General features: G+C 37.7%; 1 protein-coding gene across 2 annotated transcripts in view; it reads right to left on the reverse strand.

Annotated features, from left to right (window-relative positions):
• Positions 1-15,210, reverse strand: part of R3HDM1 (R3H domain containing 1) — a 78,428-nt gene that overhangs the window by 60,862 nt on the left and 2,356 nt on the right. For both annotated transcript variants that reach the window (XM_058839986.1, XM_058839984.1), the window contains exon 2: positions 13,070-13,195. The gene's annotated coding sequence lies outside the window, so the exon portion shown is untranslated. The remainder of the gene's footprint in view (positions 1-13,069; positions 13,196-15,210) is intronic.

Raw genomic sequence — 15,210 nt, forward strand, 5'->3', positions numbered from 1 at the left:
GGAGGGGGGAGAAAGTCAATCTTTTTGATTTAGCTGAAGACAGCAGTTGTTGGAATCCCTGCTTTTTTTCTCTGGTGCACTGAGTTCAGTGTAACTGCTGGCTATGCCCCTCCTCTACACACCAGTTCCCTCCCCACCTCAGCACACACCCTTCACTGTCCCCGAGGTCCCATCCCAAAGTGGAGGAAAATACACAAAGCATAATTCTGGGATGCCATTGCTATTTTTGCAGAGGTTCCAGCTGGTCTGCAATGGGAGCATTATTCCTCAAGAAAAAGGCTTTCTCAGCAGCATGCTAGACAAGAAAATTACTTTTATTTCCCTAATTCCAAATAGGTGATCACCTATGTGCACAAGCCATTCACTGCAGGGTCCAGACTCTGAATGCTGCCAAACAGAATAGTTTTCAGTTTCTGAACACATTATACAGATTACATTAATGTCAGAATAATCTTTAAGCAGTCTCCTCACACAACGCTAGGAAAATGTGTCTGCTGTGCATGTCTAGCTAGTGCTATAATCAGATTTTGTATTCACATACACCATGGCAGAGCACCTAGGAATGTTTTTATAATCACGAAGATCAGCAACAAGATGCAGCTAGGCCCAAACAGGAAATAAAGTAGTACCCAATGGAGAAAGAGCTGAGCAGTGAATACTGTTATACTCTGCACTGCCCCTTGGAACATTTTTGTTAATTTTGCTAAAACTCACACATTATGAAAAGTGGGGGTTCTGTAACTCCTGTACTGGAGATTCATACTACAGGAGAGGACAGACTGGTCTGGGTTTACTTTCTCATAAGCAAAACCTTTTTATCCCCTACACACATATATTGGTCTGCTCTAAGTGATGAAATAAAAATTGGAATAGCACTCATTACCTGAAATGTTCCTTTATCAGAAATGTACTTTATAAATGCTCATCTGATGTGTGTTCAGCTCTATGGCTGCCTTAATACAAAGATCATGCCATGTGCAAATGAACATAGGCATTACAGGTTAATGTATGTGAAACAGGAAAATCATTTGAATGAAACATCATAACAAATGCTGTAATTTCCCCCTTAAATTAGTCAAGATACATAATCAATATGCTTAAGAGCAGTAAAAACTTATAGCCTGGAAGAGAACTTGGAGCAGTCAGGGCTAATTTACAATTGCAACCCTGATGCGGCTGACGAAGTTAACTCAAAACATGTAAATTGTATCTCTATTATCAAACACACACAATTACATCTGCTGAAATACCATCTAACAGAATAGGCATCATAAGCTCAAAAACAGATGAGCAAATGAAAAGTTTAAATTCAATTTAAATTTCAAAGCCATACCACAGATCAAACATACAAGCCAGGTATTCAAGAGATAAATGAAAAGCAGTCTAGAAAGCCAAAGGAGAAAGACTTCTAGATATAAGAAAAAAGTGAAGATATGCAACACCACCTCTTCAAAACCATTTTCCTGATGAAATAATACCCTCTGTTATAGTTGTACTTAAAACTGCAGTACGTAAATGATGGAAATAAATCTTTATTAATTTCATAACAAACTTTCACAACTTAGTAAGAGGCAAAAGTGCACCATCAATTGCCTGTAAACCAGTGTCTGACTCAGAGTAGGAAAGACTAGACTGTCCTGAATGGAATTTTCTTTATAACTTGAAAAGTAGTACTGACACAAAGACAGAAATCCCAGCTGATAAAAAGGCTCTGCTACATGGGAAACACTCGGGAAGAAGATGTTCCTGGCTCTGCAATATCTAAGCACTTGAGGCACAAGGGCCCCATTACCCCAAAACAAATCCCAGCAAGACTTACAGGACTGAAGAGGCAGGACACAAACTCCTGGAATTAGAACACTGACATGTTCTAACTAACAACAGTCTTTCCATTTAGAAGAAAGAAAAAGAGATGAGAAAGAAAATTAGTTCTTTGAAGATTTTTAATAAACAAGATAAAAAGCAAACCTCTGGACCAACCAAAAGATATTCAAATAAGTTTGAGACACAAAAAACTTAAAAAATACTAGAATGGGATATTTCAACTACTTATCCCAATTCCAAAATGAAATTTATCTATAAACCTAAAGGAAATAGAGCGCTTTTCTCATTATGTGAGAAAGGGAGACATTTACAGAGTTTGTCCCACCCACATTAACTTAATAGAAACATCATGTGAAGCCATATTCTGACTACTCCAAGTTCCATCCATTGACTCATTTGAGTTTGTCTCTTCTGAACTGCTAGTAACTCTTTAATATTTGATTGAACAAAAATATATTTATTTCTGCCCTTAGAGAAATTGTGTAACTCCAGATTGGTCATGAAGGCCTATTCTCCATTTAGTTCATATCATCTCCCTGTAAAAACCTCTCACTTCCAAGAAAGCAGAAACAAGCACTGCAATTTCATGCCTTTGCACCATAAACACAGTTTAGACAGTGTAGTGATGAAGGTGAAATAAACATCTTTCTCTGGTGGTTTCATTTTTCTTCTAGGAAATAAAATATACCCTCAGTCTTGTAAGCATAAAAGAAACAATTTTACTGCTGTTTAGATACCAGTCACCATTTAGCCATGGTTACTCCATCATGACAAGGTATTGTCCACGTCTAAATACAGGAGACTAAGCTAAAGCCTGAAATATAAACAATCCCCAAACACTGACTCTACAAAGCTAGCCTTAAAGACTAAATGCAATTACTTTTTGAATACCTTCTAGAAAATGGATACCAAATGGGCAAGTGTCTGTCTGGTGGGTCTGCTTGTAGGGCTGATTGCTAGTCAAAGATTAACTTACTGTTAATTAAAAAGCCTAGAGTAACAGTGCAAAAGCAAGCTGGAAAAAATATTTCTAGGATTCACAGAATTCAATATTAAAGATCTCTCTACAAGTACTCAATATATTAATCTATTGGAAAATACCAAACGTATCTCTGAATATAAGTAAATTTCTGGTGTAAATCTAAGTAATTGGATAAGAATAGCACTCAAATGACCAGATTCAAAATGAAAAAAACACCAGGAAAAGGAAAAAACCTGGCATCTCTCAAAGTTCCTAACAAGTGTGGGAGGGATGTTCTTGGGATGAGTTAAAGAAGTTGAGAGATATATTCTGTCCAATTCTTCACCTCTTGAACAAGACAACTCTAATCTCCTGCTTACTGAAGGAGTGAGAACAACTTAAGAAAAAGCAAATTCTAGTAGATGATCCTAGAGTATTGAGGTAGCCATTTATTCCATTCACTGTGGTCCTTAAATTAATGCTTAGTGAAGCAAAAAACAACCCCCAAGCCACCAAACCTCTTTTTTTCCACTAGAAAGTACATCAGAACACATTTCAAAAACCTGTATTTCTAATTTTCTGTGTGCTAGATAATTGTGTTACACAAGAAAAGGAAAAGAAATGTTACCAGTAGAAGCTCTGGCCTATCTCCATAATTTCAAATAAGAACCACTCAGATTATATTCAACCACAGATTGATTTTTGACATCTATAGAAAACATTGTTGCGTAATAAATGAAAACCAAAATATTGCTTCTGCAGTTAAAGCAAACAACTGAGTAATGGCTCATGCTAAACCAAGGAGTGAATATATTACAAAGCACGACTAAAGATCACTTACTTAGTTTTGTCAGATGTTTATCACTGTAATTTCTGTCCTTCCACCCCCAGTTGTTCCTACTACTAAGTATTCTCATTCACTCTTACTTCTAAAACCTGGGTGTATAACCCTTTCAAGAACCTTCCCATTTTCACCAAAATCTTACTTTGCTGCTAACAAAAATTAAAGATTAAGTGATTGTAAGTTTAGTCTCAAGACAAAAATATCATGCACACCTAATGAACACACATGTCTAGTTTTGTATTAATATCTTGATACTAACTGATATCTCCTGAACTGCAGTTTAAATTCAGACTGTTCTAGACCTTCTGTTTTATACAGTCTCATCTAAATTCCAGGCATTAGATAAGCAGAAAATTAAGCTCCTCAGAGGTTGGAGTTTAAGGTCATCCTCACTATCTGAAAATAAAAGCTGTAATATCCTCTCACCCACATGAAGTTGTGTTTTGTTTTTTTAATGAAAAAGCAACTGCTTGAACACAAAATAATATCCCTGAAAAACTTCCTCTGACCCAGTAAAGTGGATTGACACCATGGGCCAGGCATATGTAGGTCCCACATGCTGAACAGGAATTCTTTAAAACCACAGATCTGCCTTAGAACCAACAGTCAGAAAAAACTTGTGCTGTTTCACTGGATGAATTTTTTTCCACTTTTCTTCCAATATTTTTTCCCCCCAGAAGAAAACCCGGTCCTCATAAGGTTTATGATATGCAAATACTCTTTTGAAACACACTGATTTTGAAGCCACATTGTCCAAAACCCATGAGCAATTTCTATGGATCTGTCACACTTAGCAGGGGATGGGAATGTTGAGGGGGTGTGAAATCAGTTCCTTTTTTGGTACAGACACCATCAAGCAACCAAAAAAGCAAAGTGTTTGTCTGTTCCACCAAAAAAATGACCAGTAGTTTTGTGAACACAAAAATGAGAATAGAGAACTGTAAGAACCTGTTTATACTAAACCAGGGTTATTTTCTGCAAAGGGACAGCAGAAATACAAGTTCCCAAATAATAAAGTCTACCCCCAGAATAACAAAAACCCAAACAATAAGACTTCACTCATGTTTACAAAATTCCATGTTTGCATAGCACAACTTGTGTTATCATCCCAAAATTCTAAACAATTAGAGCATGGGAACCAGGCTTCAGTGCCAGGTGCCTAAAAGCAAGAACAGAGGAGAGGAGACTTCAGCTGAAATCATGATAAGCAATTCAGTTGTAATCCCATATTTCAATTCCAATCCTCAAGTACCTCAGAGGCAAAAGACTAAAGAACACTGTGACATGTGAGAGTCTCAACAAATCTGTGTTTTTCAAATTAAGTTGGACTACAGCTCGCCAATTTACCAGAATTCTTTATTCCTCTCTGGAACTCTGAATGGGAAAATCAACAGGTCAAGTAAGAAGAGATAAGGCAGATTTTCTCAGAGCAGGTATGTCTTACGTTCCATCCACACAGGAGGGAATGAGAGTAACTGCAGGGTTGAACCAAACTATTGGCAGTGCAGCAGGGAAGCAGGATCTGAACACAAAGAAGAGAGGGGAGCTTTTCCCTTGCTTCATGACTAGAGAGAGGATTTGGAAGGAATATTTTTGATGTTTTTCAACTAATTTTTGTCTTGGGGAAAAATAAGATCCAGCTCATCAGTCTTCTCCCTCAGTTTTGTTCTAAAAGGAAATCTGAGGTAAATAAGTTCAACCTAAAGCAGTGAGTGCTGCAGTTGAGGCTTGTGTTAGCTGTGGCATTAGCACCTTCAAGGACTTTCTTAACACCACCCTTACTCCTGTCCCAAACTTGGCTAATGTCAACTTCATAAGCACAATCTTTTTACATCCCAAAGTACTTAAGGTTTAACAAGATCTGACTTCTAATGTAGAGTTCAACAGGGGGAAGAAGAAAGGAGGGAGAGAGGAGAGAGATGGAAGGAGAGGAGCTCCTAAGAACACTAGGAGTCAACAGGTGATTTTTTACTTTCTTGCATATCTGTACAGCCAAGCATATCCACTCAGATGATATAATGGCATCATCAGATCCTAAAGGGACCTTAAACAAAATCAGCATCATATTTAATTACCTATGACTAGGTAGGGGGAAAAAAAAAAAGATAATAATTTTCAATTAATGTTACATAAAAGGAAATCATTATTTTTTAAACAGTTAGGGCTGGGACCTGGAGTCATCACTTGAGATGCAGCATGTAATAATACAGATTGGATAGTGGGCTTTGCTAGATAAACAAAAGCTTTTTCATAGATGCAACACTAATTTTCAGAATGTTGCTAGGGCAACAGCAGACTGTAACAAGAATTTCTGAATAATGAGCAGGTGGCAATATACAGAGATCTTCGATTCCTGACTGAATTATTTATATGTAATCCAGAATAGTGAGATTTTGAAAAGCAATAGCCTTATTCTAGCTCCACAAATGGAAATACTGCATACCTTGTCTAGAATATTTATTAAAGTTCTAGACATTCATCTCTCTTTTTTTAATGTGCTGTGTAAGACAAGATCACTAGTCTCGCACCTCTAGCACAAAGAAGCAAAAGCAGTTATTTCACATAAAATACACAATGTAAAAAAATCGTTTTTCTAATCCAAAGCTAAATCTAACTTTCTTCTCAAGATTCTCCTTATACAGATTCAACAATTCCAGAGGGATAGGAACAAATCTCGGCAATTATGAAATAAGAACCAGACTAACAGAGAACTGGACATGCTTTATCCATCATGCACATCCACAGTAGGAGTTTTGCCAGATATAAAATGTTATGTGAGGAAGCCTTATGGGCAGTCTAGAGTCTATGCACTTGAAAAGCAATAGCAGCAAGATTTAGCAAACTTTTGTTAATTTAAAACTTTCTATGCAGCAAAGTCATTATCTTACTAACCACTACTAAAAAATTCTGTCACCTGGTTTTCAAAGTTTCTGATTAGCTGGGCAGCTATATCATTATTCTTTTGCTGAATATGACAGAAAATAACTATTTTAACTTGCTTTAAGACTGAACTGTTTCTCCCTGTGAGCTCCCTGAGACACTGTAAGATATGCAAAAATCACAAACCTGGTCTGCCTTTGGGGCTTTTTATCACAGATGTCTATTTTAAATATCAATAAAACAGTAAGATTTGTAGTTATTTTCAGTAAAGTTCCCAGTTTTCAGGGATTAACAGAGTCTTGAGATATAAATTCACATGCCCCAAGACAACTGTATAAGAATGCTCATAAATAAACTGCAGACCTCTTCTGCAAGTAGCTGACATTATCAGAAAAACCTTCCAAAACACAGTAAAAGATGGAAAAGCTAATAATTTGATATAATTTTGATACTCTTAATTGTCCATGAAACCCCTTACAAGAAAGACACTGAGGTGTTGGTGTGCATCCAGAGAAGCAACAGAGCTGGGAAGGGTCTGGAGCACAAGTCCTGTGAGCAGTGGCTGAGGGAGCTGGGGGTGTTTAGACTGGAGAAGATGAGGCTCAGGAGAGACCCTGTCACCCTCCAACTCCCGAACAGAAAGCTCTGGCATGGCGCGGGTCAGTCTCTTCTCCCAAGTAACAAGCAACAGGACAAAAGGAAATGGACTCAAGCTGCTAGGGAGGTTTAGGATGGATATTAGGAAAAATTTCTTCATGGAAAGTGTCAAAGACTTGGAACAGGCTTCCTGGGGAAGTGGTAGAGTCACCATCTCTGGAGAAATTTCAAAGATGTGCAGATGCAGCACTTGGGGCCATGATGTGTGCTTGGCAGTGCTGAGGGAAGGGCCGGACTCCATGATCTTAAAGGTTTTTCCCAACCTAAATGATTCCATGATTCTGTTATTTACTGTATGCAACTGTTTCAGTTCACCTGTTTTTCAATTAATGTGCATTAAATTGAGGACAAGGCCTAGAACAAGTTGCATGTTAAATTGTGCTGTCATCATGTGTGACAGCTGTACAGACATAAACACCCCACAGACACCTAGAATAAGGTTTTAAACTAAGTTCATCCAGTGAAATCTCACAGTTTGACACCTGGTCAGATTTTATCAGCAAAGTCTTCCATGTCAGCAAAGCTTCTTGAATGAGGCTATAGCTAAAGCAATTCCAGGAGAATATCCAGTAGAGACAGTAAAACTCACAGAAGATTAAAGTATTGGATTCTTACAGCTGGTCTTCCTGCATTGTTTATAAATGAGCTTGTGTCCTCTCCAGCAGCTTCATTCTAAACAGGTTTAACAACCAGTGCTGAGCAGTTCCCTGCATTGCAGTTGAATCCTCTAAATTCCTTTGTTCCACTTTCTGGTCAGAGGGAGGTAAGAACACAATTGCCTCACTAATACAATGCCTCATGGAACAGCTGCTTAAGCATCATCTTAGACCTCAAAACTGAGGATCCTGGCAACAAGTCAAAGTCGAGCAAAATGAGCACCTTGTTACTTTCTTATGGACACTTCTGAAAGTACATCATCATCTCATATTAGCAACTTAATTGCCTGCACCCAGGCAAAAGTGAGACAGAGAACTGATTCCTCCTGTACCCAACTGAAAAAACCAGGCAGCATTGCATTCTGCCACCCTGGAACTCCTGCCTTGCAAAGATATTTCATCCTCTTAAGCAGCAGGGTGGTCAATCAAGCACGCAATGCTAGCATTTACACTAAGTACCAATTTTTGTGATGGCACAGGCTCCTTTCTCATGGCATGATCACTGAAACAAGAAACTTAGTGAACCAAACACTGTATCCCTCCTTAGAGGGGACAGGGGAAGGAATACCTAACTTAATGAAGATTTGTTTTACAGTATGATGGATTTCATCATAGGACACATACTGTAACCACTGTGTTTATATTCTGAAGGCTTTTTGTACCTCAAAGTTTAGATGAGAAACTAATGCAGTGCATTAGAACTTAGTGATTTTCATTGAGGAATTTTCTTGAAAGTTGGTTTTTGGACAAGTATTAAGAGATGAGAAAATTAAAATATAAGCACGATTGTTTTTTTTTCAAAAATACTTCAAAGGTTACATGTCTGAACCAGTGCAAATTTCACAGGAGAAAAAATACTTGCCCTCAAAATTCAAATTCCAAATGCAGTATTCCCAAGCTGAACACAGGCACTAACATCCAATTCTGGGAGCAAAGAGGTTTTGAAAGCTTAAAAGAGCAGAAAAGAAAATCTTTCTGGAGATCAGATTTTTCACATTTGGAGGGTGTTCATTAACAACCTGCATTATGCCTAACATATTCTGGAAGTGTGAGCAGACCAGAAGGTCAGGGCTACATCCATTCTCTGCGGGACCAAAGATAGGGTAAAGAAAGGAGATGGTTTAAAGAGACAGCAATTTTAATACTGCTCTACTACTGAACAAATCAATTCCAAAGAATCTTATTCATGTAGTCAGAATATTTGAGCAAAGGATTATTAATAATTAATAGAATATCTATTAATAATTATTAGAATCCTGCTTTTCTCTGACCAAAAGCCTTTGCTTTACAGGCAATTCAGGACAGGGACTTTGACATAGTCTTAGACTACAACAATCCAGCGATTGAGGATAATCAGGCTGTCCTTGATGTACGATTTCCTTATAAAGATATACAACACACAGTTATATTAGAATTAGAATTGACATGTTTTAATGTACATTATATAGCATTTAACAGTGTTATGTGTGTATAGAATCATCTGTGAAATACCTATGGAACTTGCTCTCTCTAAGACACAGGGAAAAGAGGCTGAGAAGGGAAGAAAGCCCTTTAATAAGAATAACCACAAATTTAGCTGGAAGAATAAATGCAGAGGAAAGAAAAAGAAAAAAACCAAGAACAACCAAACAACAACTCAATAACAGACAAAACCAAAAATAAAATCCACTCCAAAATACACTGACCAACCAAAAGGTAAGCCTTGGAAGTCAGAAATAAGTTCCAGCCTGAGTCAGAACTTTCTAACAAAAGATTCATTATCCATATAAACGGAAAAAGAACAAATACACCAAACCTCACTACAGCACATCTGAAACTGAATTTGAAAGAGCACATTGAAAGGAAAAATAAGATTCAGAAAGTGCCATACCCACTAACTACAGAAAATTAGAAGCCTCTTATCAGATCACAAGTCCCAAAGAAGAGATTTTTTTCAACAGTACAACATACATGATGGTATCATTTGGTGTTGGAGCAAAAAGCACAGACCTAAATACAAGGAAAAGATAACTGCATGCCTGACTTCTAAACAAATTTTAAAGGAAAGAATTAATTAATTAAAGGCACAAAAGTCATTGAAAAATGAGTTGACAGAAAAACATTGTTGCAGAGATTGTTCCAAACAGCTCTATTTAATAAAGTAATAGTTCTTCGAAAAATAAATGGAGGAGGCCTAATCTATTTAAATTACATGTAGTATTATAGAGGAAGCTGATAAAGCAGAGACAATGAAGATTATGAAAATTCAAATTTTAAAGATGTAACTACTATTCAATTTATTCTCAGAAAAGCCACAGAAGTGCCATTCTAATAAAGTCCTGGTAAGGCCTTATATAGAAAATGGTATTTGCACTGATAAAAACTTATATGGAAAACTTAATTTCATGTGGCTTCAGTAGATAACAGATGGGTAAAAAAGCTACTTAATCTAGAGGAAAACTTTGCCACAAACCCATGTGTCTAAGTTTTCCAGTCAGCCAGGCTGGAGGCCAGTAGATATCAGAACCAGATTTTACAACTGCTGTTCAGCATGCAAGAAGATAAGTAGCAATTTAATTAACATTAAGATAAAGTTTGACACAGTTATGAAAGCATTATTTCCTGTAAGAAGAAGGGACTGGACTAAATGACCCAAAGTCTCTCAGTCTTCAGGCACATTCAAGCAATGTGCACAGTGCAAAGAGTTCTATCCTTTCCACAAACATTCCATTATTTTACTGATAATTACTGCTATTTAATACCAAGGTACCTGTGTGACTTAGATTCAGTGGGAAACAACTGGACTATTTTATTTTTCATCAGACTTTACTTTCAAAAGCCCGTTAAGAAGCTTTCTTAGGATGAAGAACTTTTCCTTAAAATTGAAAGGAACTAGAAAAAGTCCACTTACTTGTACTTTATTCCTAAAGGTTTCAAATAATTTAAAATCAATTTCATGTCCTCCCATGTTTTATAACATCAAACATATGTGAGAATCTATCTTCCTTACAGAAGCCACACCTACACCTAACCTATATATACCAAACACAGCTCAAAAGTTTTAGAGTCAGTGCCACTATAACCGGGTAACTGCAGCATGTGCAGACATGAATAAAATAAGGACACAGAAAACAACTCCTGATACTGCAAGCAGCAGAGTCCCAAGGTTAATAAGTTATGAGCAGGATTAGCTCTGAGCCTGTTCACGTCATGCACCAGGCAGGACTTTCTTACTGTTCATATCAAGAGCAGTCAGTTCATCATCTGCTCACCCCCAGCCTGGGCAGGTGTGACAGAGACCTGCAGGACGCTCTACTGCCTTTCTGGAGCATGCAGACAAAATACTTTGATGCACCACAAAGAACCCCATCACATCTCTGTGATCTCAATCAAGCCACACGCTTTAGAACCGTCAGCACTGATCTAAACCATGCCTGAATTCACACATTGTCTGACCAAAGCTGAAAAATCTTCTCAAGATCTCCCATCCCAAATTATTCCACATGGTAAAAATGGGCTAAACAGTCTCTTGCTTAAAAGTAGTCTACATTTCACTGCATACTGGAAAACAGGAAAAGAACAAGAGACACTGAAAGAATACTTACACATCTACATTTCTTGATCTTTATGGAACATTACTATTTTAAGCCTTCACACTGCTATGGATCAAGGGAGAGAGACAGACACAAACAGTTTTTAACACTATCCACTATTTCAACAGAAAAGGCCAGATAAAAAGCTGACTTTGATCTGAGTTGGGACAGCTTCCACCAGTATTTTGATATGCAGCTCTTAATAAGGACTACTGCTCTTTGTGCTTTTCAAATCAAACTTTGGAGTTTCAGGAAATACAAGATGATGTAGCAACTAATAGCATGTCATCATGGTCCATGATGAACAACCAACTGTTGGAATATCATACATTGCATTAACTGAGTTAGCCCAGTAACACCATTTATTCTTTTCATATAACTGCTTTAAGAATTTAGTCTAATGGTACCATTTGAAGCTCAGAAATCTTCTTCAAAACATGGTATTATTTATTCTTCTGCATTTAATTAATTACTATATAAGCTAACTCTGGACTCAGTTGCTTCTCCCAGTAACAAGAATGTCCACATAAAAACAGGTGTTCCTCTCCAGAAGCCAATATTTAAAACTAGAGGGAAACAAAACATCCCCACATGAAGTATTAACATAATATTTTTATAAGTTAACACAGTGTGTGTGAAAAATTCATATCCTTTTATTAGACCACAAGTCTAACCAGACTGCAGTAGCATTCCTACAGCTTCCAAGTATTGGGAGTCCTTTTCCTCCTCCAATCCCCACCACAAGAACGGCATCTCAGAGCAATACTGGCACTGCTTTGTGGTACAGCTTTAAACTCTTGAAAGAGCGGTTTATTTTTCCATGACAATAATGCAATGTGCAACCAAACACACAGCTAGAAGCCTTTTTAGAGATTAAGTGCAATGAAAATACATTAAAGATCACTTTGATGTGCTTAAAACAAAGAAGAAACCACAATACCTAAACTAAGAGACTGATAACTTGTCATCTTCATTACACGTAAAAATTAAGGACTCATTACAGTCAATTCTAACGGTAAATTACTATCAGCAGATGCTGAGTATCTAATTGTCATTTTACCAGTTTCTGCCACTAAAGTATATCACTGCCACAAGAAAATTATTCAGTTTCTCTTGGTTTTCCCTTGGAAAGCCATTAGGCAAAAGTTCTTGCTCAGACATTATCTGACTTCCCAAAGGGAAGGACAAGGACCCATCAACTAAAAAAAGGCAAACCAGGTTTTATTTTGAGTCCAAGTTCTGCCAAGGTGTGTAGCTTTGCTAACCAATCCAGCTACATCTGGGGAAGACAAGAACTGGTAAAGGCTCGGTTCTTGCTTTAAGTTATGGAATAGATTTAAGGAAATACAAAAGAAAGAATTAGAAAAGAAAAAAAAAGAATTAGAAAGATTCTAATACTCTTTTTCAACACCTACAGAGCACATTGAACCTGAAATGGAGCTCTTAATCCAAAATATTGAGGGATTAACAATGCTTTAAAGGAAAAAGGCTTTTTTCTGTACCATCTATTGAAATGCTTCAAATCATGCTGTGATAACATGGACAAGAGTTCCCCACAAACTGATTTCCTCATTTTGCTACCGCCTCATTTGGGTACAAAAACCGAACATTTGATCTAAGCCTGGAATTCTCCAATACCTCTCAAAATTCCTGCCGTATCTCCATAAGAACATACCAAATTCTTCCAAGTTCACTTCGAACATGAAAACAGATGGAAATCTGCCTGTGGATCCATCACTGGTCAATGATGCAACTGCTCCCAGCTTCTCTGCACCAGCAGGAGGTTTTGATGCCCAGAGTTCTGACAGGAGAAAGGACTGTGAGAACACTCCTCAATCTGCAGTTGGCAGAAGCACTCAAATTAGTTCAAACTTCACTCACCAGCTGCACACCAACAGCCTTTTCCAGAGTCAGCTGCACTAAAGAAGTCACTGATCTCACTTCCAGTCACCATTTTCTCCATCTGCCAGTTAAACTGCTCCTCCAAGTCTCCCAATAGATGCTTCAATATGATAGAATAAGAGACCTACATCTTACACAGATAGAAGTTCGGAAAGTGCTCCCAGTAACAGCTCATTAAACAGAGCAGAGGAGGTGGCAGAGGGCAGGAACAAAAACCCAAGGATATGGCACCACGATGGCCTCTCTCACAGCAGCAGGTATTGCAAGGACTGCATCTATTTATGTCTTGCTTCACTTAACATAAATTAAAATGTTTTAGCTGGATACCTACAGCAACCTATCACACTTCACTTGGCTGGGAACAATTCTTACAATGATTTCAGTAGGTTAAGAGCTCACTAACTCTACAGAGCATTTTCTAGAAAAGTACAAAACTCGGGACTGGATTTTTGATAAACCAAATCCAGCGACAATATCTTCTATTTTGATACCTTTTAGAGGTTATTTTTTGACTCAGAGATGCAAGTTAGCCAAAACTATGCTTTCAAAAAGACGGAGCAACTCTGCTATGCTATGTAGTCACAGCTTTAAAGATATTTATGACATTTGCCCTGACAAGCTTCAGCCTTCAAACCACTCTATACACAACCGGACAAAGATCTTTCGTACACTGCAGTACACTGCAGTTAGTTTTTGCTAAACAAAACTGAGGAATGGACAGAAAAGTTTAAAGTGCTAAATAAGGGACAGAATTCCATTTTATACACAAATTCAAGCTACAGATTAAAGAACAAAAAGAACAGATGTTGGGAAGGAGAATAAAAAACAAAAATTCAGCAGCAGATGAAAAAAGACAGGTGAACAATGTAGTATGTAATTGCTTATGCAAAACTAATGTCTGCTCAGAGGTAATGCCCCATTTCCTTACAGAGATCCAAGATAAGCAGTAGAAAAGAAACCCTGGAATAAGCATCCCACAGCCATCTCAAATCTACACTTTGCTTCAGCAGTCTGGATCCAAACATACAATAACCAAATATTCTTAGAAACATAATTCTATAGATTGGAGAAAAGTGCATATCAAAAAATGACACATTGACAGGATTCTCATAATACATACATTAAACTGCAGGAGACTAGCTTATGCACAAGAGGTAGCAGTGCAAGCTGTTCTGTAATTAAGGCTGCTGCCCTTCATAAATCTGTTTCCAGACATTATTTCCTCTAAAACATTCGTTCAACAAGTTATGAAACCAAAATAAGATTATAGGCAGGCCTAAAGTGCCATTTTCCCAACAATGTTTAATCATAATCTGTTGCTGACTTACCATCTCCCAGAAAGAGAGCTTTCCAACACCACTCTCCAAAATCTCCTAGCATTGTTACAAAGCACATTCGTCCACCACCTCAAAGAAAAGTCAAGGAGGATACACCGAGAACCACATAACCACAACTTTAATGAGCTCCCATTGAGCCAGAGTATCCATCCCATTAAGGAAGTCACATTGATTCTTCTTGCCTAAAAGAATACGGTGTGAATGACCTTATTATTCAGGTCTTGCACTGCCAAACGATTCCTCTTTCCATCACTAAAAGGCTCAATGTGGAATGCAGCGTTTAACAAAAACCTCTGGGTCATTCCTAGCTGGCCATTCCTAGGTGGGATGGACACAGGAAAACTGCCACTAAAAGCCCCACTGGGCTCAACAACACCTTTGCAGTCCTTGAGCCCAGTGATGCCAGGATTACGGGAAATTCTCCCACTCCAATCGAAAGCTCCTTAGCTGTCACACCCATGAATTACAGCACTTTGTATGAACTGGCTACTGCCTAACTCTCTTCGTATCTTTGAAATAAGAATTCTAGCACCGCTGAAAAATTTCAGCTGCATATAACTAGAATTAATCAGGACAT

This window comes from Poecile atricapillus, chromosome 5, assembly GCF_030490865.1.
Source record: "Poecile atricapillus isolate bPoeAtr1 chromosome 5, bPoeAtr1.hap1, whole genome shotgun sequence".
Taxonomy (NCBI): Eukaryota; Metazoa; Chordata; class Aves; order Passeriformes; family Paridae; genus Poecile; species Poecile atricapillus.